The following is a 26960-nucleotide window of genomic DNA, read 5'->3' on the forward strand; positions in this document are numbered from 1 at the left end:
AGGTAGTAGAAGGCACACAGATCATGCCATTTCCCTCTACTACTTGGATAACTGAGAAAGAAATGGCAGAAAATTGTGAGTGGTATTTCCAGCTCCTAACAGAGTAAGTTATGCTTTTTCCTTAGATGTCCTATGAAAGGGAATAAGGAGTCCTTTGCATTTGTATGATATCAGTTTATTTCCAAAGAAACAATTGCTGTTGACATCTGAAAACTATAGAAAAAGTATAAAAATTACTACCAATAATGTTTCGTATGTTTGTAAGTTTCTTTCCCATAATTTTCTTACATTTAAATATTTAATGTCTTGTGTTTAGATCATTCATGTGGAAAGCTCTTTGGCCCAGCGTCAAAACATTAAATAAAAAGCAAACAGACCTTTACCTCGCTCAAGCATATTTGTTTTTCATTGTTTCTATTTTTTTCTCTTGGTTAATAGCACCCCATGTTTTCTGTGCTTGAAACTTGGTCGTCATTTCTGACCCTTACCTATTCATTATGCCCTTTGTTAGTAACGTACGACTCACGACTGTAGAATGGGGTTTACTATTTGGAGGGAGTGTGTGTGCTATGGAGACAGTCGTTCCATCCTCACAGAATTCTATGAGTGGACTCAAGCAGCGAGAGACGGGATTGTCACCTTAAGGGAGATGAGGTTCAGAAGGCCTAAATCCTGTCAGTACAGCCTCAAGCCTGTGCCTTAAAGATTTGTTCTTTCTTGTTTATTTCATTTACACCAATTCAAGTTCAAGGTGCTAATTACCGCATCTAATTCATTGCCCTATCAACAGTGTCTCGCTACTCTGTCATGTTTGAAACCAGCAGATTAATCTTGTTACAGTGACTTTTTTGTGTATAATATTCTCTGTTTCCCTATGTTTCAAATTAATATTTCTTAAGGTACTGTGTCATCTGGTCCCACGTTATCTGACTCTTTTACTTTCTACATTTTTTTCCCTTCTGTCCCTAATCCAAATTAGAACCATCTTGCCAGTCTTAGGCCATGTCTTGGATTAGTTTTTAATCATTCTAGACCACATTAATTGATCTGAATTCCTATTACAGTAATTGTATTCCACAGTGTAGTACTTTATTATGGACAGAAATGCACACTTATCTAGGAGTTGCCTATTCGGCAGTTTCAAGAATTTGTAATTAACCAGAGGAGACAGTTACGTAGACATAAAATAAAAAGTCATGTTCTCAGGCAGCCGGGATGAGTGTTCCAGAGTCCACGGGTTTTCCTCCCAGTGCTGGGCTGTAGACACTTGGACATGTGCGTAAGCATTGATGTAGATGTGTGGGCGACAGTGCAGCGTTTTGCTATTTTAATATATTTAGTTAATGGATTTCCAGCCCTCAGCCAGTTGGAGGTAGCAAATTAGGAATAAGAAAGAGATAACAGAACAGGCATGGTGGCTCATACCTGTAATTCTAGCAGTTTGGTAGGATAAGGTAGGGGGATGGCTTGAGCCCAGGAGTTCAAGACAGCCTGGGAGACCCTGTCTCTACACACACACACACACACACACACACACACACACACACAGCATGGCTATAGTCCCAGCTACTTGGGAGGCTTAGGCAGGAGGATCACTTAGGCCTAGGAGGTGGAGGCTGCGGTGACAGAGTGAGAACCTATCTCACAAAAGGAAAGACAGAAGAGAGGTAGCATCTATTAGTTTTGATTTTTGTCAAACTGTGATTGTTGATAAGCTTTATAAATAGGTCAATCTGTGGTGACTTAATTTTGGGCTAAGATCTTGTTCTGCTATAGTACAGCAACTATGTGATAAATTAAATGACTATTGAGAACAATGTATTTAGTTTGAATATGGTTGAGTCTCACAAATTGTTGGGGAATCTTGGTCAGGTCGTTTCAGATGAGAGAATGGTCAGGAGCCTTCTCAGTGGTAGGTGTGCTGCTTGGTGGTGTAGGCCATATGTGGATAATCTCCCTGCTTAAAACTTAGTAGAAAAACAAAAGAAATACTTGGATAACTGTAAAATAACTTGATTGAAGCAGAATCCTAGTCATTGAATCATGTAGCACCTGCTGAAAGAAGTTCTCAAGTTCTGATTGAGTTCTAAACATTTTTGGCTATTGGAATTCTTCATGTGTGAGTAAAAACATAATTTCTGATGATCCATTTCTAGTCCATCTCGTAAGAAAGTACTTAACCTGGACCAGGCATGATGGCTCACTCCTGTAATCGCAGTACCTTGGGAGGCGGAGGCATGAGGGTTGCTTGATGCCAGGAGTTTGAGAGCAGCCTGGGCAACATAGCAGGACCCTGTCTCTACAAAAAATTTAAAAACTAGCTGCCACGCCATTTTCTACAGCAGCTGCACCAGTTTCCATCCACCAGCAAAACGGCAAGGTTCCAGCTTCTCCACATCCCAACTGACACTTTTACCCCCTTCTTTTTATTATAGTTATCCTAACAGGTGTGAAGTGGGGGTACTCCATTGTGGTTTGGATCTGCATTTCCCTGATGACTGGTGATGGTGAACATCTTTCCACGTACTTACTGGCTGTTTGTATGACTTTCTTGGGGAGCTGTTCATTGAAGTCCTTTGCTCACTTTTTAACTGAGTTGTTTGGCTTTTGTTGTTGAATTGTCGAGTTCTTTATATCATGTGGATATTAATTCCTTAACAGATACATGATTTATAAATATCTTATTTCATTCTGTAGGTTGTCTTTCACTTTCTTGATTTTATTCTTTCATGTGCAAAAGTTTTTAATTACGATGTAGTATGTAGAGTTATTATCTATTTTTTATTTTGCTACCTGTGCTTTTGTTGTCATGTCCATGAAGTTGTTGTGAAATTCAGCGTTGTGAAGGATGAAGTCTTCATAAACACACAGGATGGATGCCTTTCCATTTGTTTAGGGTTTCTTTCTTTTAACAGTGTTTTGTAGTTTTCAGCATGTCTTTTGCTTCCTTGACTAAATTTATCCCCAATACTTAATTTTCTAGATGCTATTACAAGTGGAATCACTTTCTTAATTTATATTTTAGGTTGTTTATTATTGGTGTTTAGAAACGTCTGATTTCTGTGTATTGATCTTGTGCCCTTCAAGGTTGAATTTATTTTCTAGCTCCAGTAGCTCTCTTGTGGATTCTTTGGGATTTTATGCATATAAGATGATGTAATCTGCAGAGAGATACTTTTACCTCTTTCCAATGTGCATGCCTTTTATTTCTTTCCCTTCTAATAGCTGTCTGTGATTCCCAGTACACTATTCAACAGCAGCAATTGGGCATCATTTCTTGTTTCTAATCTTATAGGGATAGCTTTCCATCTTTACCATTCAGTATGATGTTAGCTGTGGGTTAAAAAAAAAATCCATTATCATGTTTAGGAATTTCCCTTCTATTTCTAGTTTTCTGAGAGTTTCTATTATAAAAAGGGGTTGGATTTTGTCAAATGCTTTTTCTTGCATTGTTTAAAGTGATCATATAGTTTTATTAATGTGATTTATTATGTTTATTGGCTTTCTTATGTTGAACCACATTGTCATTCCTGGAATATATCCCACTTGGTTATGTTGAATACTTTTCTTACATGCTGTTCGATTTGATTTGCTGGTTGTTGAGGTTTTTTTCTTCCATATTGTTGAGGGATACTGGTCTATAATTTTTTTTTTCCTGTGAGGTCTTTGTTGGGCTTTAGTATCAGAGTGATTGTGGCCTCATACAATCAATTGGGAAGAGTTTTCTTCCTCTTCAATCTTTTAGAAGAGTTTGAGGAGGATTGGTGTTAATTCTTTTTTAAGTGTTTGATAGAATTCATCAGTGAAGCCATCTGATCTAGGACTACTTTTTGTTGGGAGTTGTGTCATTACTGATTCAGGCTCTCGTTAAAAGTCTCTCGAGATTTTCTATTTATTTTTGTAGGTCAGTTTAGGTGATTTGGGTGTTTCAGGGTATTTGTCCATTTCTTCTAAGTTATCTAATTTGTTGGACTATAGAAAATTTATAGAGTTCTTAGTATTCTTTATATGATGTAAAGTCAATAGTAATGTCTCCACATTTATTTCCAATTATAGGCATTTTGTCTTATATCTTTTTGGAAGTGTTACTCCAGCTAATAGTTTGTCTGTTTTGCTAATGTCTTCAAAGAACCAACTGTTTGGTTGTATTGATTTTTCCCTGTTTTAATAATATTCTCTATTTTATTCATCTTCATTTCAGTCTCTCTTATTTCTCTTTTTTGTTAGCCCTGGGTTTAGTTTGCTCTTGTTTTACATTTCCTTATGGCTTAAAGTTAGGTTATTAATTTAATGTTTTTCTTCTTTTTAATGTAGGCATTTAAAACTTATAAACTTCCCTCTGAGCACTGTGGGAAATGCTGTGTGTTCATGTATCTCTTAATTGTTTTCTAACTTTTCTTGTAATTTCTCTTTGAACTATTGGTTGTTGTAAATTCTGTTCTTGAATTTGCACATAGTTGTGAATGTTTCAGTTGTATTGATTTCTTTTTTTTTTTTTTTTTTTTTTTTTTTTTGAGACGGAGTCTTGCTGTGTCGCCCAGGCTGGAGTGCAGTGGCCGGATCTCAGCTCACTGCAAGCTCCGCCTCCCGGGTTTTTATGCCATTCTCCTGCCTCAGCCTCCCGAGTAGCTGGGACTACAGGCGCCCACCACCTCGCCCGGCTAGTTTTTTGTATTTTTTAGTAGAGACGGGGTTTCACCGTGTTAGCCAGGATGGTCTCGAACTCCTGACGTCGTGATCCGCCTGTCTCGGCCTCCCAAAGTGCTGGGATTACAGGCTTGAGCCACCGCGCCCGGCCAGTTGTATTGATTTCTAACTTCAATCCATTGTGGTTGGAGAAGATACTTGGTATATCTTTTAATATCCATTAAGATTTGTTTTGTGGCCTCACGTGGTCCATCCTGAAGACTGTTTCATGTGAACCTGAGAAGAATGTGGATTCTGTTGTTGTTGGGTGGAGTGTTCTGTCCATGTCTGTTAGGCAGAGCTGATGCGTTGTGTTATTTCGGTCTATTTCCATCTGATCTTAGTTGTTCTCTCTATTATTGACAGTGGGTATTGAAGTCTCCGGTTAGCATTATAGAACTTCCTATTTCTCCCTTCAGTTCTGTCCTGTTTTTGCTTCATTTGTTTTGAATGCCTGTTATTAGGTATTTAAATGTTTATAATTGTCATAACTTGTTATGTTTAATCTTTAAAAATATGTGACATCCTTCCTTGTCTCTTATAATGATATTTGGTTTAATAGTTTCAAAAATCAGATATTACAGCACTCTTTTGGTCACTATTTACATGAAGTATCCTCTTCTGTTCTTTTACTTTTGGCCCATTTGTGTCTTTGGATCTCAAGTGAGTCTCTTGTAGCCAGGATTGTAGTTGGGTTATGTTTTATTCTACATTTAGCCTGTCTCTGTATTTTGATTAGAGAGTTTAATACATTTACATTTAAAGTAGTTACTGATAAGGAATTACTTTTGCCATTTTGCTGTTTGTATTCTATAGGTGTATCTATGCTGCAGCTGTTTTTTTTCTGTGGTTATCATGGAAATTATATGTAACGTCTAATGTGGTTTGAATACTTGTCCCTGCCCAAATCTGATGTTGAATCATAATCCCTGATGCTGGAGGAGGGGCCTTGTCCTTGCCCAAATCTCATGATGAATAATCATAATCCCCAATGCTGGAGATGGGGCCTTGTCCCTGCCCAAATCTCATTTTGAATCATAATCCCCAGTGCTGGAGGTGGGGCCTGGTGGGAGGTGACTGGATCATGGGGATGGATTCCTCATGGCTTGGTGCAGTCCGTTCCTCATGAGATCTTGTTGTAAAGGATGGTGCATCCCCCTTGCTCCCTGTTGCTCCTGCTCTGGCTGTGTGATGTGCCTGCTCCCCCTTTGCCTTCTTCCATGATTAAAAGCTTCCTGAGGCCTCCCCAGAAGCAGATGCCAGCACCGTGCTTTCTGAAAAGCCTGCAGAACTGTGAACTAATTAAACCTCTTTTCTTTATAAATTACCCAGTCTCAGGTATTTCTCTATAGCAATGCAAGAATGGCCTAACACAACATCCTAATGTTAAACCACTCTAATTTGAATTTATAGCAACTCAACTTCAATAAGATACGAAGTGTCTGCTTCTGGACAGCACCATTCTCCCCCTTTTTGTTATTAATGGCACAGATTGCATCTTTATACACTATGTGCCTAACAGCATAGATGGGTATTTAAAAATGCATTTGTACTTAAAATCATACGGGATATTAAAAAGTGGAATTCCAAACCAAAATGACAATAATATCAGCTTTTATAATTGCCCATGTTTTACCTTTACCTGAGATCTTTATTTCTTCATATGACTTTGAGTTAACCGTCTGGTGCTATTTCATTTCAACCTGAAGAACTCTCTCAGGCTTTTCTTGCAGGACAGGTTTAGTGGTGATACATTTCCTTAGCCATTGTTTATCTGGTAGTGTCCTGATTTTTCCCTTGAAGAACAATTGCCAGTGTCTTAGTCTCTTTTGTGCTGCTGTAATGGAACACAACGGACTGGGAAAGTCAGGCCTTCGCACGCATCGTCTCATGGTGGAAGGCGAAAGGGCAAAAGAGGGTGAGAAAGAACCAGAGCCAGAGAGGGCCACATTTGTCCTTTGATGCGGAATCCACCCCCATGATTATGGCATTAATCCTTTTAAGGTTCCCCCTTCAGACACCTCTGCATGAAGTTTCTAACACATAAACTTTGAGAAACACATTTAAACCCTTAGACCCAGACCTAAGACTCTTAGTTGAGAGGTTCCCCCCTGCCCCTCAGCACTGATCTGTCACCCTGGCTGCCTTCCGGCCTCCAAGGCTTCTGATGAGAAATCTGCTGACAGTCTGACTGAGGATTCCCTGTATGTGACAAGTAGCTTCTCTCTTGCTTTTTTCAAGATTCTCTCTTTGTCTTTGCCTTTTGATAGCTTGATGATAACATGCCTTAGGGTGAGATTTTTTGCACTTATCCTACTTTGAGTTTGTTATACTTCTTGGATTTTTAGAAAAATTTTAAAAAATAAAAAAAAAATGTTTGAAACAAGCCTTACTTTGTCATCCAGGCTGAAGGGGTTCAAGCAGTCCTCCCATTTTAGCTTTCTGAGAAGCTGAGACTATAGACGCATACCACCACACCAGCTAATTTTTAATTTTAATTTTAGTTGTTTTTTGTATGTGTGGAGACAGGGTCTATTTCACCCAGGCTGATCTCACATTTCCTCACCTTAAGCAAATGTCCTATGTCAGCCTCTCAATGTGCTGAGATTATAGGCATGAGCCACTGTGCCCAGCTTGGATATTTATATTAACATTTTAAATAAAATTGGGGACATTTTCACCATTTTTTCAAATATTCTTTTCCCCCCTGTTCTGTGATTCTCACAAACTGTTGTTGGTCCACTTCATGGTGTCCCACAGGTCCCTTAGGATCTGTTGGTTTTTCTTCAGCCATTTTGTTTCTGTTCTGGACACTGGATCATTTCAATTGTTCTGTCTTCAAATTTGCTATTTGTTTCTGTAGTTAGTCAAATTTGCTTTTAAAGCTCTCTAGTAAATTTTTATTTCAGTTACTCTACTTTTCAGTTGCAGAATTTCTTGCTTTCTTTTTTTTGAGACAGAGTCTCGCTCTGTTGCCCAGGCTGGAGTGCAATGGTGCAATCCTGGCTCACTGCAACCTCCACCTCCTGGGTTCAAGTGATTCTCCTGCCTCAGCCTCCTGAGTAGATGTGATTACAGGCACCCGCTACCATGCCCAACTAATTTTTTTTGTGTGTGTTTATAATAGAGACGGGGTTTCACCAGGTTAGCCAGGCTAGTCTCGAACTCCTGACCTCAGGTGATCCACCTGCCTCTGCGTTCCAAAGTGCTGGGATTACAGGTGTGAGCCACCGCGCCTGGCCTCAGTTGCAGAATTTCTTTTGGATTTCTTTTTAGTATTATCTCTTCATTGACTTTCTCATTTGGTTGTATGTCATTTTTCTGTCATTGTCCACGTCTTCCTTCAGCTCTTGTGCATCTTGCAGAATTGTGGTCAAGTTTTTGTCTAGTGAGTCTGATGTCTGGGCATCCTCAGGCATACTTTATATTCACTTACTTAGTTGTTTTTAACAGGCCGTGTTTTCCAGTTTCCTTGTATTCCCTGTGATTCGTTTTTGTTGGAAACTGGACATTTTAATCTTAAAATGTGATAACTCAGAAAGTCAGATTCTTACTTTCCTCTAAGGTTTAGGATTTTTACAAAATTGTGTTGGGTGCGTCTGGGCTGAGAATCAGCGTCTTTCCTTCTGTACGTGTGTAGGCTGTCCAAATTCTCCTTGTATACTTATTTATTTTTTGAGACAGAGTCTCATTCTGTCACCCAGGCTGGAGTGCAATGGCGCCATCTTCGCTCACTGCAACCTCCGCCTCCCAGGTTGAAGCGATTCTCCTGCCTCAGCCTCCCGAGTAGCTGGGACTACAGGCAACCACCACCATGTCTGGCTAATTTTTTTGTATTTTTAGTAGAGACGGGGTTTCACCATGTTAGCCAGGCTGGTCTCGAACTCCTAACGTTAGGCAATCAGCCCACCTTGGCCTCTCAAAGTGCTGGGATTACAGGCGTGAGCCACCGCACCCGGCCTTAAAATCTCCCTGTATAGATGCTGGTTTTTGAATACAAAAAAAAAAAAATGCAGCTCCTTTAAGTCTTCTAAAGGCTGCTTCATCCAGTGGGTTAGAAACAGTGATGGGCAGCTTCTGTGCACCTATCCCGGGCAATCAGAAGCAGCAATGTACAGTCAGGACATAGAACCCTGATAAAGCGGAGGCAAGGTTCTGTTGCCAAATGTGGCTCCAGCCATCTGCCCTAGAAACACGGATTCCCTTCCCTACATTTGCTGGCCATGAGCCTGGGGCTGGGGGCTGGGGAGCCACTGTTATGCTGAAGCCTGCAGTTGGTCCACATTCACTGCAGTTGACCAGCTGAGCTTTTTCCCTGGTAGCTGGAAGTGTTCAAAGAGACCCCAGAGTTCTGACAGTGACTCCAGAGAGTCACACTATGGTTGTGGACTAGGTGGAGACACACATTTCTGGCACTTTCTACTTTGCCATCATCTTTCCTAATGTCACTTCTTGTTATCTTTTCATTTCTAACGTTATGGGCAAATAATCAGAATTTGGTTTGGCAAATCTAATTTAAATATTTAAGGTTATATAAATTAAATATATGTTTCATGGATATAAGAAGACGAACTAAATGCGTCTTTGAGGGGTTTTAGCTTTACATGATTTTGGTTCAGCATTTTATATGATTCCATTTTCTCTTTTATAGCATATGAGATATAATTCTTTGTTCCCACTTTTTTAGTGGTTGCTCTAGTGTTTGCAATATACATTTAAAATTAATCCATGCTCACTTCCAAATAACATTATCCTGCTTCCACAGTAGTTTGAGTACCTCATAGTAACAAAAGATTTCTAATTCCTCTCTACCATTCCTTGTATCATTGCTGTCATTCAGTTTACTGACCTACAAGTGTACATAAGCATATATATATGGTACACATATATATTTGTGCCCACCCATCCTCATATATGTACACACATAAACACATAACTCTACATAATTGCACACATTATTGCCAGTATTATTTTGCACACATTTTTATTTGTTAGACCAATTAAAAATAAGAAAAATACAAGTTTATGTTTTATTCTTTTATTTTTTTTTTGAGATGGAGTTTCATTCTGTTGCCCAGGCTGGAGTGCAGTGGAGGGATCTCGGCTCACTGCAAGCTCTGCCTCCCGGGTTCATGCCATTCTCCTGCCTCAGCCTCCTGAGTAGCTGGGACTACAGGCGCCTGCCACCACACTCGGCTAATTTTTTGTATTTTCAGTAGAGATGGGGTTTCACCGTGTTAGCTAGGATGGTCTTGATCTCCTGACCTCGTGATCCACCCACCTCAGCCTCCCAAAGTGCTGGGATTACACACGTGAGCCACCGCGCCCGGCCATGTTTTATTCTTTATTTATTCTGTCTTTGATTATCATTCTTTCTTTGTAGATGCAAGCTTCTGAGCTATATTATTTTTCTTCTCTCAGAACTTTTTGAAAACATTTCTTGCAAAGCAGGTCTACTGGCAACAAATACCTTCATATTTTGCTTGTCTGAGAAGGTCTTTTCTTGTTTACTTTTGAAGGATAATTTATTAAGGAACAGAATTACAGGCTGGTGGTCTCTTTCATCTCTTTAAAATATTTCATTTTACTCAATTCTTGCTTTGAATAGTTTCTGAGGAGATTTCAGGTGTTAAGTTCTTTGTTTCTCTGTAAGTAAGGTGATTTCTTCCCCACCGCGCCACATGGCTTCTCCTTAGGATTTTTCTTTATCTTTGATTTTATGTAGTTTGAAAATAATATGCTTAGATGTAGTGTTGATTTTGGCCTTTATCTTCCCCCCTACCGCCCAAGAACATTTTTCATGACCACGTCCTAACTTTTGGTTTTGGTCAACTGCTTGTGTTTGGTTCACATGTGGTCTGGAATACAGTAAATAGCGTATATTGTTCCTTCATATAATACAACTTTTATATCAACTATACAATTTTTCCCATACATTTTAGTATGAGTTAAGAAACATAAAATTTACTATTGCTCTGTTACTGATTCTTTCTTAAAGGAAAATGCAAGAAAAGCTGTTGCAGTGAAGACCCTCAGGCAGCTTGTATGACACTCAGCTCTGTTCACTTTCATGACACAAATGCCCACAAAAGCGGTTTTGACCTGACTGACCCTGTACGCGGAGGCACAGTCTCCTCACCAGCATAAGCACGTGGCATCAGATGCGGAGACAGTTTTGGACATGGATGGATGTTACACACTGAGACCCCTTCAGCGTCCCTTTAAGAAAATGTGGACACAGTGTCTCTGAAGCCTATTAGTGACCATAGAATTAATTTCACTAGTATCCTTCAGTCACCAACTTGTGAAAAGAGAACATGTGAATGTCACGAGTCCATTGAAAAAAGACAGTAAGTGGCCTTGAAAAAACAGAATAAAAGAAACACAAGTTTTCATTTTGATCAAGGTTAAAACGATACAGTTAAGGAATAGCTGCCTTCCACCTAAATGAGTCACTAGATGCTAAAACACTTTTTTTGCTCATCTGTAAACATGTGAATACAATCAGGTTTATATTACTTTGAAGAAACTGTATTATGTTATCTAAATTTGTAACATCACATTTGAGAGACTCAGTGATTAAAAACAGCTGTTTTTGCTGTAAATATGCTTTTGATTCTGATTTTCAAACAAAAAGAAAACATACTTTTAGTAAAAATGTGTCTCAGAGGAACACTATTACAGTTTTTCCACTTTCATTAAGTGGTTCTCTGCTCACTCCCTTTTTCCCCACCAGAAGTGCGGATGACTCCGGTATTCCTATTAACAGATAAGTTACTCCCTTCCTAACTTCTTTTAAGATTTACAAGCGGATAGATTCCAAGCACAAACCTTTCAAAGTAGGAAAATATCCTTCTCAATATATTCCCTTGTTCTCATGGTTTTGAGACCCAGGGAATCTTATTTAAATTGGTTCACCGGAGGCAGTACCTACAGGGTGTTTACAACAAACATGAAAAATATGTCTCTAGTTACCAGGAAGGTAATTTTTCAACAAGTTTCAGCAAGTTTCATTGATTCGCATCATGTCCTTTCACTTACACCTAACTTGGTGAAAAAAATCCAAGAACATTTAAAACTCATCACGCCCACATTGAAAGGCCGTATTTGTCCTCTCCGAACTGACATTTATGTTGCAGTAGTTCTGTTGCACTTTCACGGTGTAATAGGACGTTAAAATCATATTCTTCCTCTCACTTTTGACGGAGGCTTTTAGATAGATACCAACCACTTCCAATAGGTACTAACCACTCCCAAATTCCAAGCTTGTGGTATAATTTTTAAAAGTACATTTAGGGTTTGTCCCGAGTTCCTGGCTCAGAGCTTCACAAACCCTAGAATTTTCCTGAATAAGAGTGTCTCTCGTTATTCATACAAACCCCTTTGGACCATACCTGAATTTACACCAGCAAGATGGCTCACGGATGTGGGGCGGGGGCACTGGCTGGATGGCTTCAGGATAAAGGCTGTTTGCCAGAAAAAACAATCATGTAATTAAGGGGTTGGAATTTTCACCCTCCCAATCTCTGGGGAGAGGAGAGGGGCTAGAATGGAGCCCAATCACATGGTCAGTGATTTAAAGAATTATACCTATAAAATGAAATCTAGATAAAAACTCTCAGCAATAAGGCTTGGAGAGCTTCCTGGCTGGTGAATCTATTGATGTGCTAGACGGACAGATGAGCTGAAGAGGGCACAGAAGCTCTGTACCCAGGACCCCTCCAGACCTTGCTGCCCTGAGTGCATCTTCACCTGGCTGTTCATTTGTATCCTTTACAATAAACTGCCATTGTAACTATAAAAAAAGAAACAGATATTTGTCCATTTTGGATAGGGTATAGTTTCATGTGGACTGTGTCAGTCTTTTAAGTTGAAATATTTAAGTGTTTTATAGTTTAAACAAAATTTCCAATATACTAGTATAGGGAGAATTGCTCAGAAATCGTATCTTTCATCAGAGTTCTAGTGGACACATACCTTTCTATGTCTTAGCATTCTTCCCTTTATTTCTCAGTCTCAATTATTGACTTGTTTTCGTGAGCACAGCTGGCTTATCTGCCATCAAAGAGATACTTTCATTTTGGTAAATGGATTTTTCTTTTTCCAACAAATTTTGGGCAGATTTCAGTGCTGTTGATAACTAAGGCAGTCATCTAGATAAAACAATTATGTGAGAATGTCTTATCATTTTAGTTGTTACATGTGTCAACGGATAGTTTTGGAATTTTGTTTTTTAGAAATGAATCTCACACAGAATGTGGTTTATGACAATGAAGAGGGCAGAGGGGTCATGGACCTCGCCTGTCACACATCTTTCACCAGCAAACAAAATGTGATGAGACGTCTGGAGACTTGGGATCTGGTTGTAAGTATGTGGATGAGCTCATTTATTGTGTGGTTTTCATCGTTTCTGATGGCGTTTCCGAGGCTGCCCTGTATATGTTGCTCAGCTACGTCAGATCCCTTTGGGACTATCATTGTATTCTGGAAGCTCTTCAGTTACTTTCACAGGAACCGAGGTGTGAGTGAGCTGGTCTTCACCACTGTAGAAGCCGAACCATTTCTTTTTTTTTTTTTTTTTTTTTGAGACGGAGTCTCACGCTGTTGCCCAGGCTGGAGTGCAGTGGCGCGATCTCGGCTCACTGCAAGCTCCGCCCCCCGGGTTCCCGCCATTCTCCTGCCTCAGCCTCCTGAGTAGCTGGGACTATAGGCGCCGCCACCGCGCCCGGCTAATTTTTTGTATTTTTAGTAGAGACGGGGTTTCACTGTGGTCTCGATCTCCTGACCTTGTGATCCGCCCGCCTCGGCCTCCCAAAGTGCTGGGATTACAGGCTTGAGCCACCGCGCCCGGCCTTGAACCATTTCTTGAAGCAAAGCCACTGAGCGCCAACTGTGCAGACCCCATAGTACTGCAGGGCTGGAAGGGACTTTCGGCTTTGCTTGTCCACCTTAAAAATTCTGTCCTGAGCAAAAGAAATGTTCTGGTAAATGCGTCATTGTAAACACCAGCCCATTTTAGAGTACAGGCTAAGAAGTGTGATAGAAATGATAGAAGAAAAGTGGCACGAAGGATAAATGAAATCCGAAGGGATAAGGGCATTAAGGGAAGCTGATCGTCATAATCCCGACAGTGAAAGTACAGCCTGGCTTAGGTCTGTAGAACGGTGGGTCGTGGCGTTTTGAGCCTGAGCCTGTGAAGACGCTGCGCCGCCAACCGCAGCGCCTGGGCTCCTCTGTAACTGCAAGGAGCCACGGTGCTCCCTGGCCTGCCAAGCCCAGCCTTATTGTGAGTACCCACTGCTTGTACTAAGCTCTCCCAAATGTCCAGTGGTGTGGAATTACCGCGATAAGTCATGCATTATTAGAGCCACATGCGTTTAGACACAGGAAAGGGATGGGTCCACATAAGAGTTAACATCTTTACTCTTCAAGCACAGGCAGCAGCAGGGACACATGGGGGGTAGGGCCCTGTGAGCCAGCTGTGCCTCCGATCTCCACTCTGCCTCGTGACTAATGTATTTAGATTTTCATTATAAAGTTTACACAAGTCCCTTAAATTTTCAAAAACTTACTCAACTCTGGTCCTTTATCTATGTAAACTTCAGATATGACTGGTGTATACCTCCTGTTTATTTTCCTCATATTATATGTTTTACAAAGGAACAAACATAAATTTTCTAATAACCTGCATTTCCCAGTTGCAGAATAACTCCTTTGTGTAGACCACATCTATTTCAGAAAGATAACCCACGTAGATTCCTTTATTACCTCAGTTTATACCAGCATGACTTGAATTTGTTGTATTCAGTTTATCTGATTATTTTTAAAATCTTGTCACACTCAGAGTGACACCACTAGTGAGATGAGCACCACAATTTTTCAAGCCAGCCCAGCCCCGTCAGAGGAATAGGCTGTGGAAAAATTGGGAGAAAAAGTTCCATTTCAGAATATAGGAAAAGGAATATAAAGGAACATTACTGTCTATGATCACAAACAACTGTGAAATGAAAACATGACTGCAACTGCTCTGAGTAGCAAGCCTAAAGATGTAAAACCTAACCTTAGATCAAGTGAAGATCTTCCTCCAAAGTGGAGATCTGTTGGAACCCGGTGAGGTGGATTGGACGTCAAACCTCAAGGAAGTAGACCCGATCAGGCTGGCTCTCCTGAGCAAGTCAGGTCTGAGTCGTGAGACAGGATCAGCCACTCACACCTCCTTGTGTCCTGCCAGGAGACTGTAGATGATGATGAAAGAACCATCACTAAAGCTACGTCAACTGCAAGTAGTGAGCTCAGAGGCCAGGACCTGTTCCCAGCGGAGCCATTCATGACTCTGCAGCTGAGATCAGAACATGCCTGCTGTGGTGCCTGCACTCTTGGTGTGACCCCTCCCAGCACAGCTTCCTTCAGCCAGAGATATTTAAGAACACTCCCTTCAGCTGGAAGGTGTCACCTTGCCTCAGTGCCAGGCTGGCAGGGCCGCAGTCTGTGGCTTCTCAGGAGGCCGTCCCTGTCCAGCTGTCACGGGAGAGCATGTGCAGAACCCTGCAGCTATGGAATCTGGGACCAAATACCGGCTCTGGATGGATGGGTGCCTCTTCCGTCTGCAACCCATATTCTAATGCCTCACAGCGGAACCTGCTAAGCGCAGCGAAACCTTTTCCTGTGCATTCTGTTGGTGCAAACTGGAAATAAACCACGGGATTCAGGAATGACATCAGTACTGGGTGAGACGCTTTTGCTCTGTTGTTGTTGTTATTTCACAGTTGGATTTTTTCAAATGACCCCACAAAGCTAGTTTGTTTCAAGGAGTTACTGGTTGGCTTTAATTTCTTGTAAGTTTTGTGCTTTGTCCTAAACTGAGACCACCACAATCTATTTCTGTGCAAGGGTTCCCGAAGATGGCTGAGAACACCCCCAGCACCTATGCAGGTGACAGGCTGCCTGTGGCTTTGTCTTCCTTACCTCTCTTTTGCTCTGCTGTTGCAGTTTTGTGATGATTTCATCTAGGAAATGTCTGGTTTAGAGTTGATTCCTAGAGTGAGCGAGTGCTTCCAGCTTGCGAGTCTCTGGGTGGCTGTGATGGAGAGGCAGCACTCAGGTGCGTCCGTGAGGCCGCTTCTCTCTTGCTGATGGTCACTGTGCTCCCACAGCTGGGACCGATGCTTTTCCTGATATGGTACACATGCTACCGGGGTGCTGTCTTCTCTGCCCTCCAGAGCAACTGCGTGAGGATGGGGCAAAGGCGGGTGGTAGTATTAGAATCGGATAGGCTCCACATCTGCAAAGTTCGAGCCTCTGCGGTTTTCTTTTAGGTTAAGCGGTGGCTTATGATTTGTGAGACAGAAACGGAAGCCATGACAGTAACATCAAACGATTCAGTGGCTATAATGGTGAGTTTGATCTAATCTTAATTGTTTTTCCTGGACTGGATGGAAGCAGGAAGAAAATGTTGGCAGGGCTCTGCCAAGGCTCAGGCAGGGACAGGGACTCCTGCATCTGGGGCGCTTTGAACTGGAGCTTTGAGCTACAAACAAGCGGTTCATAGACTCATTGCCACTGAACCGACTGAGCTATTAGTCAGGGGTCTGGTGTCACTGGCATCGTGGACTGTGCCTTATTCTCACCCGGGGAGTATCTGTCTGAGGAGTGGAAGCTTCGTGATGCCTGTGGTGTTGGGACGGCTTCCCAGACCCGCCTTCATCTTCATCTGTGCTCAGTGCAGCCGACCCCTGGCTGCAGGTCAGCATCGGGGTCCTCAGATCAGTGTCAGTGGGGAAAAGCCGGCTTTCTAGGCCGCGCTCCTGGAATGTGACAGCTGCACTAGGAGTCAGTGCTTGATTTCTCCCTTCTTAGGGCCAGGCTCTCCCTACCCCTTTCCACCTCACGCCGGCATTGCCATGGAATCTTCTCTCAGGCCCCATTCTGTTGTAGTGCTTAAAATGTACAGTGAAAACGGAATGTTTTGCTTTTTCTGTCATGATTTATATTTCATTGTTATTTATTTATAACATTATACAAATTTGTTTGTGGCACTATCATTACAATCACTGAAAGCTCAGAGGTCCTGGTCCCTCTACTTGTTAATCTTGTAAAATGGGGCTGAATATAAATTATTGTCATTTATCAAAAGAGAGAAGGAGAGAAACAAGTTAATCTTGGGGCTATGCCTTCATTTGGAAAGGGGAGTTCTTTTTGACTAATTTATCTGATGACTTTCTTACATAAGCTTTTGAAATACCTTGAAATGCAGTTTTAACATGAACTCTGATGGCAAGGGTCTCTCACATACTCAGTTGCAGCTGCTGTAACTCCAGACTCCCCATCTCCTTTCCTGGTTACAAGGATCATCTGAATGGCAGGGAGTGGGGAGGGGAATAGGGTCAGCAGCTACTGTTCCTCAGCATCCCGGTTTTGTGATTGCTACTTGCCAACTAGCATTGGTGGGTGGGTTTAGTCTTCCCACGTGCCTCTTAGTGACTCTAGTTTACCTGGTAAAATAAGATGCCCTCCCCCCTCCCCTTTCCTGGCTTTTCCCCTGTGCTTTCAGATCCTCAGCTTAGATGAAAAGCAGATGACCGAAGGAAAGGGTTGAGGGTGAAAGGTGGGCTGTGAGACTTCTTAGGGACACCCAGGAGTCTGGGAATGAAGCGGTGTTGTCTTTGGCAGTGGGGAGTAGAAGAGAAGATCCCCGCTGAGCATGACAAGGGAGAGGTGGCCAGAGCTGTCATCACAGTCGGGGTGGGGTGGAGCTGTGGGACCACAGTCATGAGCCTGACATCTGTGTCCCCACCGTGCTGTGCATTGATGTTTCTCATTCACCTTTTCTTTTTCTCCCTGAAACTACTAGTTGACTTTGTCAGCTGTTAAGATATGTTTCTTCATTTCTTCTCCAGGCCCATGAATTCTGGGCCCTCAAATCCTAAGTGAATATCAGCTTGCAGCCAGAGCTCTCTTGTCAAGAGTATTGAGCTTGCTTGTGTGACCCCTGGTTAAAGCGGAGTCTGCTCTGAGACACACGGGATTTCTCCCCCTGCCTGGGCGACAGAATTCTTCTGTGTGCTCAGTCTGCTCTCAGGACCTTACAGAAGAACAGAAGAGTCCTGCCTGCAGCGGTGTGAACGCCTGTGCCTGGAATGCTTGCCCGCAGCTTCCCTGCGCTGGCTCCTTCGGGGAAGCTTTCCTCCACTCAGAATTCCCAGACTTCTTATAAACAGTGTTCCCGTAGCACCACGGCTGCTCACACCCCCTGTGCAGACGGCATTGTGATCGTCTCTCTCCTTGTCTGTATCCTTCTCTGGAGCATAAGCTCTAAGGGTGGGAATATCGTATCCTCAGCACCTAGCTCTGTCTTTTGGACGAAGGAAATATGTAGAAAATAGTTGCCAAAATAATTAGCTACAAGGACCTTCGATTCCGATTGCTTTCTCTGTTAGGATCTGGAAAATATTCGTGCAGCCATTTGGGCCTCAGTGTGCAGTGGTGTTAAAAGGTGAAGTCCACTCCAGCTAGCATTTGGGTTCCACTGCCAAATGCTAGCTTTATTTTCTTTCGTTTTTTTTTTTTTTTTTTTTTTTTTTTCAGACGGAGTTTCGCTCTGTTGCCCAGGCTGGAGTGCAGTGGTGCAATCTCACCTCACTGCAAGCTCCGCCTCCCGGGTTCACGCCAGTCTCCTGCCTCAGCCTCCTGAGTAGCTGGGACTACAGGCGCCCGCCACCACGCACGGCTAGTTTTTTGTATTTTTTTTAGTAGAGACGGGGTTTCGCTGTGTTAGCCAGGATGGTCTCGATCTCCTGACCTCGTGATCTGCCCGTCTCGGCCTCCCAAAGTGCTGCGATTACAGGCTTGAGCCACCGCGCCCGGCCTGCTAGCTTTATTTTCTTTACGAGTTTCCTTGTATATCTATTGCTTCACTGTTACTGTGGGGAGTCAGGTTATGAAGGTGACAACTTGTAAATGAGTCTTTGTCCTACTTGAGCTTTCTCCCCGGCCCCCATTTCCCGCTTCATGGTCAGAGTGTGGGACGGAGGCAGGTGGGTTGATTCCGTGGTCTAGGATGTTCAGCTGATGTCGGTGTCTCCTGTGAGCTTGGAAGGACTCTTCTCGCGGGTGCAGAGCTCTTACATGTACTTAGCTCTGGCTTATTTCTCTGTAGTTCAAATCTTCGGAATCATTACTCATATTTTTGTTTGCTTAGCCTTTCAGCCTCTGAGAGATGGTTGTAGATCTGAAATTTCTCCTACAAGGAGGATTATACATCCCATCATTTTTTTCTTGGGTATTACACAGCTATATTGTTACAGATGTTTAGGTTTAGGATTGTTTTGTCTTCTGTGTGGAATGGTTAATTTTTAAGTAATTCTTGGCCAGACATAGCAACCCATAGCAACATAATTCCAGCACTTAGGGAGGCCTAGTGGGGAAGATCACTTGAGGCCAGGAGCTTTAGACCAGCCTGGGCAACCCAGTGAGACTCTGTCTCTAAAAAACAGTTTGAAAAATCAGCCAGGCTTGGTGGCTAAGGAGGTCCAGGCTGCAGTGAGCTAGGATTGCACTGCTGCACTCCAGCATTGGTGACAGAAAAAGACTGTGACCCTAAAAGATTTTAAAAGTAATAAAATAAAGAAATAAAAATTCTCTTTATCCCTTTTGTCTTAGAGTCAATTTTGTCTGGTGTTAATATTATGCATCATCTTTTCTTTTCTTTTTTTTTTTTCCTTTTTTTGGAGACAGCGTTTCCTCTTGTTGCCCAGGCTAGAGTGCAATGGCACAATGTCGCCCACTTCAACCTCTGCCTCCCAGGTTCAAGTGATTCTCCTGCCTCAGCCTCCCAAGTAGCTGGGATTACAGGCGTATGCCACCACACCTGGCTAATTTTGTATCTTTATTATAAACAAAAGGGTGGAAATAGATATACCAGGAAATTCGTCAAAAAAATAAAGATGGGCCGGGCGCCGTGGCTCACGCCTGTAATCCCGGCAGTTTGGGAGGCTTAGGTGGGTGGATCATCTGATATCAGGAGTTTGAGACCAGCCTGGTCAACATGGTGAAACCCCGTCTCCACTAAAAATACCAAAACTAGCTGGGCATGGTGGCGGGTGCCTGTAATCCCAGCTACTCGGGGGCTGAGGCAGGAGAATCGCTTGAACCCAGGAGGCGGAGGTTGCAGTGAGGCGAGATTGCACCATCGCATTCCAGCCTGGGGGGCAAGAGCGACAATTTGTCTCAAAAAAAAAAAAAAAAAAAAGAACACTTCTGTGAATTTCTGGGCTTTATGTATAGAATTCAAATTTCATTTTAGCCTCTCCCTGTCCACAACAAGCTTGAAGTCACATCGATTGTTCTCTGGAAGGTATTAAAGCTTTACCATCTTGAGGGTCAATCTGGACCCAAGACCTTGCTGAGCCACCATGGCAGTCAGCTCCCTCTTGCCAGGCGGCCTTTGCTTTCCCTTTATTTTATGGTTGTATAAGACAAAGCAAAATGTGTGTATGTTAAATATATTCAGCCCTCTGGATCTGTGGGTTCTGCATCCTCACATTCTACCAAGCTTGGGTGAAAAATATCCACACGCCCCAGAGAAAAGATGGTTGCATTTGTACTGAACAGGTACGGGCATTTCTTCCTTCTTGTTGTTCCCTACACGATCATGTATAACAACTATTTACGTAGCATTTACACTCTATTAAGTATTGTAAGTGATCTAGGAAGGATTTGAAGTATGAAGGAGAATGTGCCTAGGCTGCGGGCAGGTACTGTGCCGTTTCATGTCAGGGACTTGCCCAGATTCTGGTGTCCAGCGGCGTTCCCATGTCTTCAAATGTTCCCATATGTGGGGGTCTCAGGGGTCTCAGTTATGTCGGTCGCCCCTGATTAAGGAAGTCAGTTCTTCACGATCATAGGCCCTTTTTGTAATCTTTAAATAGATCATAGGCCCTTTTTGTAATCTTTCAATACATCTATTTTGATACATTTTAAACATTTTAAAATAAAATCGGACAATGCCAAGATACAAGGGATACTTTTGAACGGAATGGAGAAGTCATTATTGTAATAGTAAGACTCATTGTTAAAACCTTCTAATAATAGAGAGGAGGTCTATATAATTTATACAATTGTCACTTCATCTGAAGATTATATAGTCTTTTTCAAGCAACAGCAGCTTAATTCTCTGGTCTATTTGGGTATATAAAAGACCTCAAAAAAAGAATTTAACATTTATCTTTGTAGAAAATAAGCAATTGGAAAGTTCTCCTTCATGCTGACTCCTAATTTGTGGCTAGAAATGGCAGTGATATGAACATAAGTAGTGCTATTTATTAATATATTACTTTTTAAAAATCAGTTTCTGTTTTGTAATTAGGTAGAAACAGAACAGAAAGACATTCTTGATTTTGGTGACTGGAGTTGTGGAGGCTGGAGGTCCCTGCCAATAAAAGCAATGAACCGGACACACATCACTTACCAATCAAGCTGATTCTCAGTGTTGTGAGTATGAACGTAGAGGAAAAAAATGCTGTTCACACAATACATTCTTTCTATGAACTGAAATATTTTTGTTAAAGATTTTGTTAACACATTTCACATTCTTATTGCTATTGGCTTTACTGAAACTGAGCCTTCTGTTTCTGAACAGAGCACCGTGGCCTGGCAAGGACTGACGTTTTCCAAGGAACCCGGCTGAGCTCCTGTGGGAGCTGCTCCCTGCGCTGATGTGGTCCCTCGGCTGGCAGGCTGCCCTGCAATCAACCACGTGACACCTGCCTGTTATGAGGGACAGGTAGGAGGGGATGGGCTTTCCATCAAAACAAAACAAAACAAAATAAAACAAAAACAGTAAGGTTTTCCAAACTGCTTTTCTTTCATTCAGATTTCATCTTAATACTAATGTATAACAATTTTTTATTTATATTTCATAAGGTCTAGAATTTCTGATAATTTTGGTTCTTTTCCAGAATCCAAAGAAGCAACTCGGCTTTTCAGGTATCATGTTTATGTTTTCTGGGAATTGCTTTTCTCTATGTCTAAATAGACCACAAATTTGAGACTGATTTCCTCTGCCAGTAAATGTGAATGCTTCCAGTCATCTGTCAAGTATCTTATGCTGTTCTGACGATGAGGCAGATGCCTGCTGTTCTGGGTCAAACCTAGGTGAATGTGCATGACCACAGCAAGTACCACTGAGGACCTATTGGGATATTTTCTCTAAATTGATCTCCTCTCGTGTATCAGTTGGATGTGCTCTTGCTTTTTCTGCTTCTCCACTCATTTCCAGTCCTCTTTAAATTCTTTAAAAAATCTTCTTGCCTACATTTTTCTGTGGTCCCTAAAGACATTGTTTTGGACTGCTGATGGCATGTACAATTCAGTGTGTCTGGTCTCTGAACTGAAAGAATAATCTTTTTGAATTTTAGAGATTCAGGACTCAGGAGGAGACTTCGTGGCGAGAGTTGACATAGAAGTTGACAGCCCAGACCCTCCACCGGTTCTTAGAAGTGTTGATCTCCAAGAAGGGGCAGAAGGAGCCATAACTCCTGCTCCCAGAGACTTCCAGGTACTCTCAGTCCTCCCCTCTGCCTCATTGTCTTGCTTTCAGACTGATGTCACTTTCATGGTGACAGATTGTTCAAAGGTCTGTCTCGCTCCATCTTCGAGATGATGCACTTGGTGGCCAGCATGGCTCCATCCACAAAACAGCCCTTACCTCTGAGAAAAGCTGGGAACGTTGCAGTTTATTTAGATATCAACGTATGAATTATTGTCAGAGCACCATAAGGTAGTCCTTCCTGAGACTGGAAGGGTTCCCTGCCTTCTGAGGGTCCCGGGGCCGCCTGCCCCTTCAGGGTGCGCTGAGGACCAGATGATGGAATCGCTGAGAGTTTTAAACACTGGCTGTTTCTCTAGCATGAAGTATATGCTATGGGGCTCTCAGTGTAGACTCCAATGTCTTGAATGTGAAAAGCAAGTTCTAGATTGATTTCTGAAAAATGTGCATGTCAGCCTGTGGCTAGAATTGGGGAAGAGTGACCCACACACTTTGACCTCTTTTCTGAGACCTGAAGGTGAGTGAGGGTGCATTAGTGACAGGAAATTGGGGGTGCAGTTTGTGGGACATTAGGTTTGTTATAGAAGAAAAAGAAGGAAGAGAGGCGCTTTCCAAGAGAACAGGATGAGTTGAGCCTGTGATGGACTGGGAGACAGGGAAAAATAGCCTCTCCTGGTAAATGAGAAAGGAATCTAAGGCAGGAGTCACTGAGTGAAAGCAGCGTTTTTCTAAGTCAGCATTTAATTATGATTCTGTCACTATTTAGGTCCCCGAATGAGGAAGTCCCTCTTTAGTGGATCCAGAGAATCTCTTCATTAAACCTGGAGAAGAACAGGAGGTTGTAGTTTCTTTTTCTCCAAAGGATCCCCAAGTTTGGGAGGAAAGGTAACATAAATATGTGTATAATGACAAGGTTTTACTCATATCTCAAAACAGCCACTCGCTTGGATGTGCTTCAAAACCCACCATCTGAATGACAAAGTCCACATCTTACTTTTGCTAATAGATGCCATGAATCTGTGTAAACTCTTTCATTTAGCTTCAGATTTTCTTCTTTTTGTTACTGAGAATCTCCTTTCAAACCAGCTGAATAGATATTAAGAAATGATTATTTTAAGTATATTCTGACAAAAGTAAACAATGAAACAACAATTTTGATTTTTCTCCTTCACTTTTCTTATTCTCCCAGAAACTGCTGATTTTGTCAGCTGTTGAGCTGTATTTCTCCATTTCTTCCACGGGCCCATGAATTCTGGGCTTCCAAATCCCAAGTGAATATCAGCCTCCAGCCGGAGCTCCCCTGTCTAGGGTACCAAGCTTGCTTGTGTGACCCTTGCTTTAACGGCCCTCTGCTCGGAGACACACATGGCTTCTGCCCCTGCCTGGGCTACAGAACTCTTTCGTGTGCTCAGTCTGCTATTAGGATCTTAGGGAAGAAGAGAAGAGTCCTGCCTGCACCAGTGTGAACGCTTGTGCCTGGAATGCTTGCCCACGGCTTCCCTGGGCTGGCTCCCTCTGGGAAGCTTTCCTCCACTCTTCCCAGATTTCCCATGAACAGCATGCTTGTAGCACCATGGCCGCTTACACCCGCTGTGCAGATGGCATTGGATTGTCTCTCTCCTTGCCTATATTCTTCTCTGGAGCACAAGCTCTAAGGGTGGGAATATCATTGTGTCCTCAGCACCTAGCTAGGTCTTTTGGGCAAAGGAAATATAGGAAATAGTTGACCAAAGAATTGAATTCAGAATCTTCAACTCAGATTTCTTTCTCTATTAGGATCTAAAAACTGTCTGTGCAGCCATTTGGACCTCAGTGTGAAGTGGTGTTAAAAGGTGAAGTCCATTCTTCAGGAAGTAAACCTCTGCCACGCGGATCATGCTCAGACATTCGATTGAAGTTTGTCCAACAGTTTCTTGCTTTGGAAGGTGTCCCTCTTGGTGGAACACAGTAAGTGTCAAAGATGGACAAATAGTCAATCCACTGTTTGTACATGTATAGGAGAAGATCCCAAATTAATGTTTGGAGGACAATTTTGTTGTAACAGACACTGTTGAGGCTCAGTTGTACAGAACTGGAAAAGCCTTTAGATGTGCATGTGTCTAGATTCAGCCTTTGTTTAACATATATTCCAATCCTGATCTGCCTTCACCAGCTGCAAAGAGTAGCTGACATGTGACCACAACACAGGAGCTGCTGAAGAGGGAGTATTACCACCTCAAACTCACGGCCACCTGGTATTTTCAAAAGCCAGCCGAGAGAGATTTACAGAGCTATGGAGAGAACGTGCAGTCCATCCAGGCATCTCAGTGAGCTAAATTTCTCAGTCAGTCACCCCGTGGATTTAGCAGACCCCACAGAAGTGGTTTTGATGCACCAGCCTTGGGTGTCACACCGTGCCTGTACCAAATCGAGCACCTAAAAAGGAGCAGAGCCTAAGAAATGGGATTTAGTATTTACTGTAAAATTGGGTTTTTGAGACTCCCCATATTCCCCAGATTCATCTCCAAAGGCCTCAGCTTTCTCTTTTAATACAAGGCAGAGAGGCACAGACCACAGCTTAAATAATTTATTAGCTGCTGATTTTCCCCAAGTTTGAGTAAGACCCTTCTTTTAACAGACAAAATGTGGTGAGATGGCAAAGTAATTCACAAAAAACTGGTGCCTCTTCTTTTTTGAGGTGGTTATGGGCTTGTGGAACTCAGCTGGTGACATTTACCTTATAAGTGGACTGGAAGGTGTATGTGGGGTCGTCTTTATCCTCTGGGATGTATCTTCACTGAATTAAACCGACTTCCATCTAACTGGAAAACTGTAAAGGCTCATTATAGAAGCCATCTGCTTCCACCAGATGGCTATACCTTCTTCACAGGCAGCCACGATCAATGTTGAGCTGCAAGTTGAGGCCTTGGCCAAGCACACGGCTGCAGCTTTGAGTAATACGCACCGTGCCCTTACCCTCCTGAGGACATCGCTCAGATTAGGCAGGTGGCCTTACCAAACCGAATGGCAAAGCCATTTTAACAGCAACTTAAGGGGGAACTTGTGCTTCGATCAAAATGAAATGTTGCAGCACATTCCAGACTATTCACATAATATTACCCAGGCTAAGAAAGCTTTAGACACTCGTATCTCTGCCACTGATGCACCGTCAGCCAACTCCATATCGGCTTGGTCCCAACAACTGCCCAGTCTTTGGAAAGCCTTCCTGTTAGTTTACCTGGGATAATTTTACTTATTTTTCTTTGATGTTGTCGAGTATGGTTGTACTCTTTGTATAGGAACACAAGATAAGCTTACTCGCTACTTTCTTAAATTGGACACTTATTAATCTTCCAGGTTTCACCTCTTGCTGGAACTCAGAGCTGCAAATGATGCTTAACGTACCACTGCTTTCTGACTGAGCTCCTCTCTACCCTGAATACAAGAGACCCTAATAGTTATGTGGAAATGTCATCGCCCCTGTTCAGCATGAAGAAGTTACAGAAGACGGACCTTCATCCTTCTGCAACCCTGAGGATTAAGGGTCCTCTTGTAAAAGGGAGGGGGGAAATATGTAAGAAACATTCAAACCAGAGCGACTCCATTTTGAACAAGGGCTAAGAAAAATGAAGCTGGGGCCTGTTGAGCTGCATTCCCAGGAGGTTAAGCATTCCTAGCCTTAAGATGTTTACAACTGAGGGAACAGATTAATAATGTTTCCTAAACACACTCAGGACTTAACAGACCCAGGAATGTCTTGATACTTTGAGAACAAAAGCATTTGTAGTTTTAAATATGCACTGCACCTAGTAGGATGGATGCTTTTCTCTTCATAGTTTTGGAAATGCCCCACCCTGTCTATGGAGTCACTATTTGTTCACTCTTTTACTTTAATAAAGTTGCTTCCATTTTTCACTGTGGACTTGCTCCAAATTCTTCCTTGCATGAGATCCAAGAACCCCCTCTTGGGATCTGGATTTGGACCCCTTTCTGGTAACAGGTGGATCTACAATTCTGGGGTCCGGAGGATGGTAGCCCTCTTCTCACAGCTCCACTAGGCAGTGCCCCAGTGGGGACTTTATATGGAGACTTTAACCCCACATCTCCCCACCACACCGTCCTAGTTAGAGGTTCTCTGGATTTTGTATACATTTTCTGAAATCTGGGCAGAGGTTCCTAAGCCTCACTGTGCACCTGCAGGCTTAACACCATGTGGAAGTTGCCAAGGCTTACAGTTTGCACCCTTGGAAGCAGCAGCCCGTTTCACCTTGATCACTGTTAGCTGTGGCTGGAGCTGGAGTGGCCAAAGTGCAGGGCATCATGTCTTGAGGCTGCACAGAGCAGCAGGGCCCTGAGCCTGGCCTATAAAACCATTCAGTCTTCCTAGGCCTCCAGGCCTATGATCAGAGGGACTGTCACGGAGGTCTCTGAAATACTTCTGAGGCTGTTTTTTCATTGTCTTGTCGATTAGCAATTGACTCCTCTTTACTTGGGCAAATTTCTGCAACCTGCTTTAATACCTCCCCCTGAAAATGGATTTTTCTTATCTACTGCATGGCCAGACTGCAAATTTTCCAAATGTTTAAGCTCAGCTTCTGTTTTAAACATAAGTTCCAGTTTCAGGTCATTTCTTTAACTCAGGTATATGATCACAGGCTTTTAGAAGCATCTAGGTCAAATCTTGAATGCTTTGCTGCTTAGAAATTTCTTCCACAAGATACCCTAAGCCACCTCTCTCAAGTTCAATGTT

The 26960-nt window shown here is 42.5% G+C and overlaps 1 long non-coding RNA gene across 7 annotated transcripts in view; it reads left to right on the forward strand.

The window, feature by feature from the left end:
* The window catches only part of LOC126956403 (uncharacterized), a 30455-nt gene extending 4333 nt beyond the window's left edge, over nt 1–26122 (forward strand). Inside the window, exons 3-13 of one of the 7 annotated variants that reach the window (XR_007726311.1) lie at nt 10685–11036; nt 12924–13051; nt 14531–15413; nt 16002–16079; nt 21050–21174; nt 21323–21466; nt 21642–21669; nt 21751–22240; nt 22998–23116; nt 24008–24178; nt 25568–26122. This is a non-coding gene — a long non-coding RNA (uncharacterized LOC126956403). Of the gene's footprint in view, nt 1–10684; nt 11037–12923; nt 13052–14530; nt 15414–16001; nt 16080–21049; nt 21175–21322; nt 22241–22997; nt 23117–23420; nt 24179–25567 lie in introns of all 7 variants that reach the window. The other 6 variants (XR_007726312.1, XR_007726310.1, XR_007726309.1 and 3 more) reach the window with 6 other exon arrangements.
* Nucleotides 26123–26960: the final 838 nt, after the last annotated feature.

This window comes from Macaca thibetana, chromosome 6 (genome assembly GCF_024542745.1).
Source record: "Macaca thibetana thibetana isolate TM-01 chromosome 6, ASM2454274v1, whole genome shotgun sequence".
NCBI classification, from domain to species: domain Eukaryota; kingdom Metazoa; phylum Chordata; class Mammalia; order Primates; family Cercopithecidae; genus Macaca; species Macaca thibetana.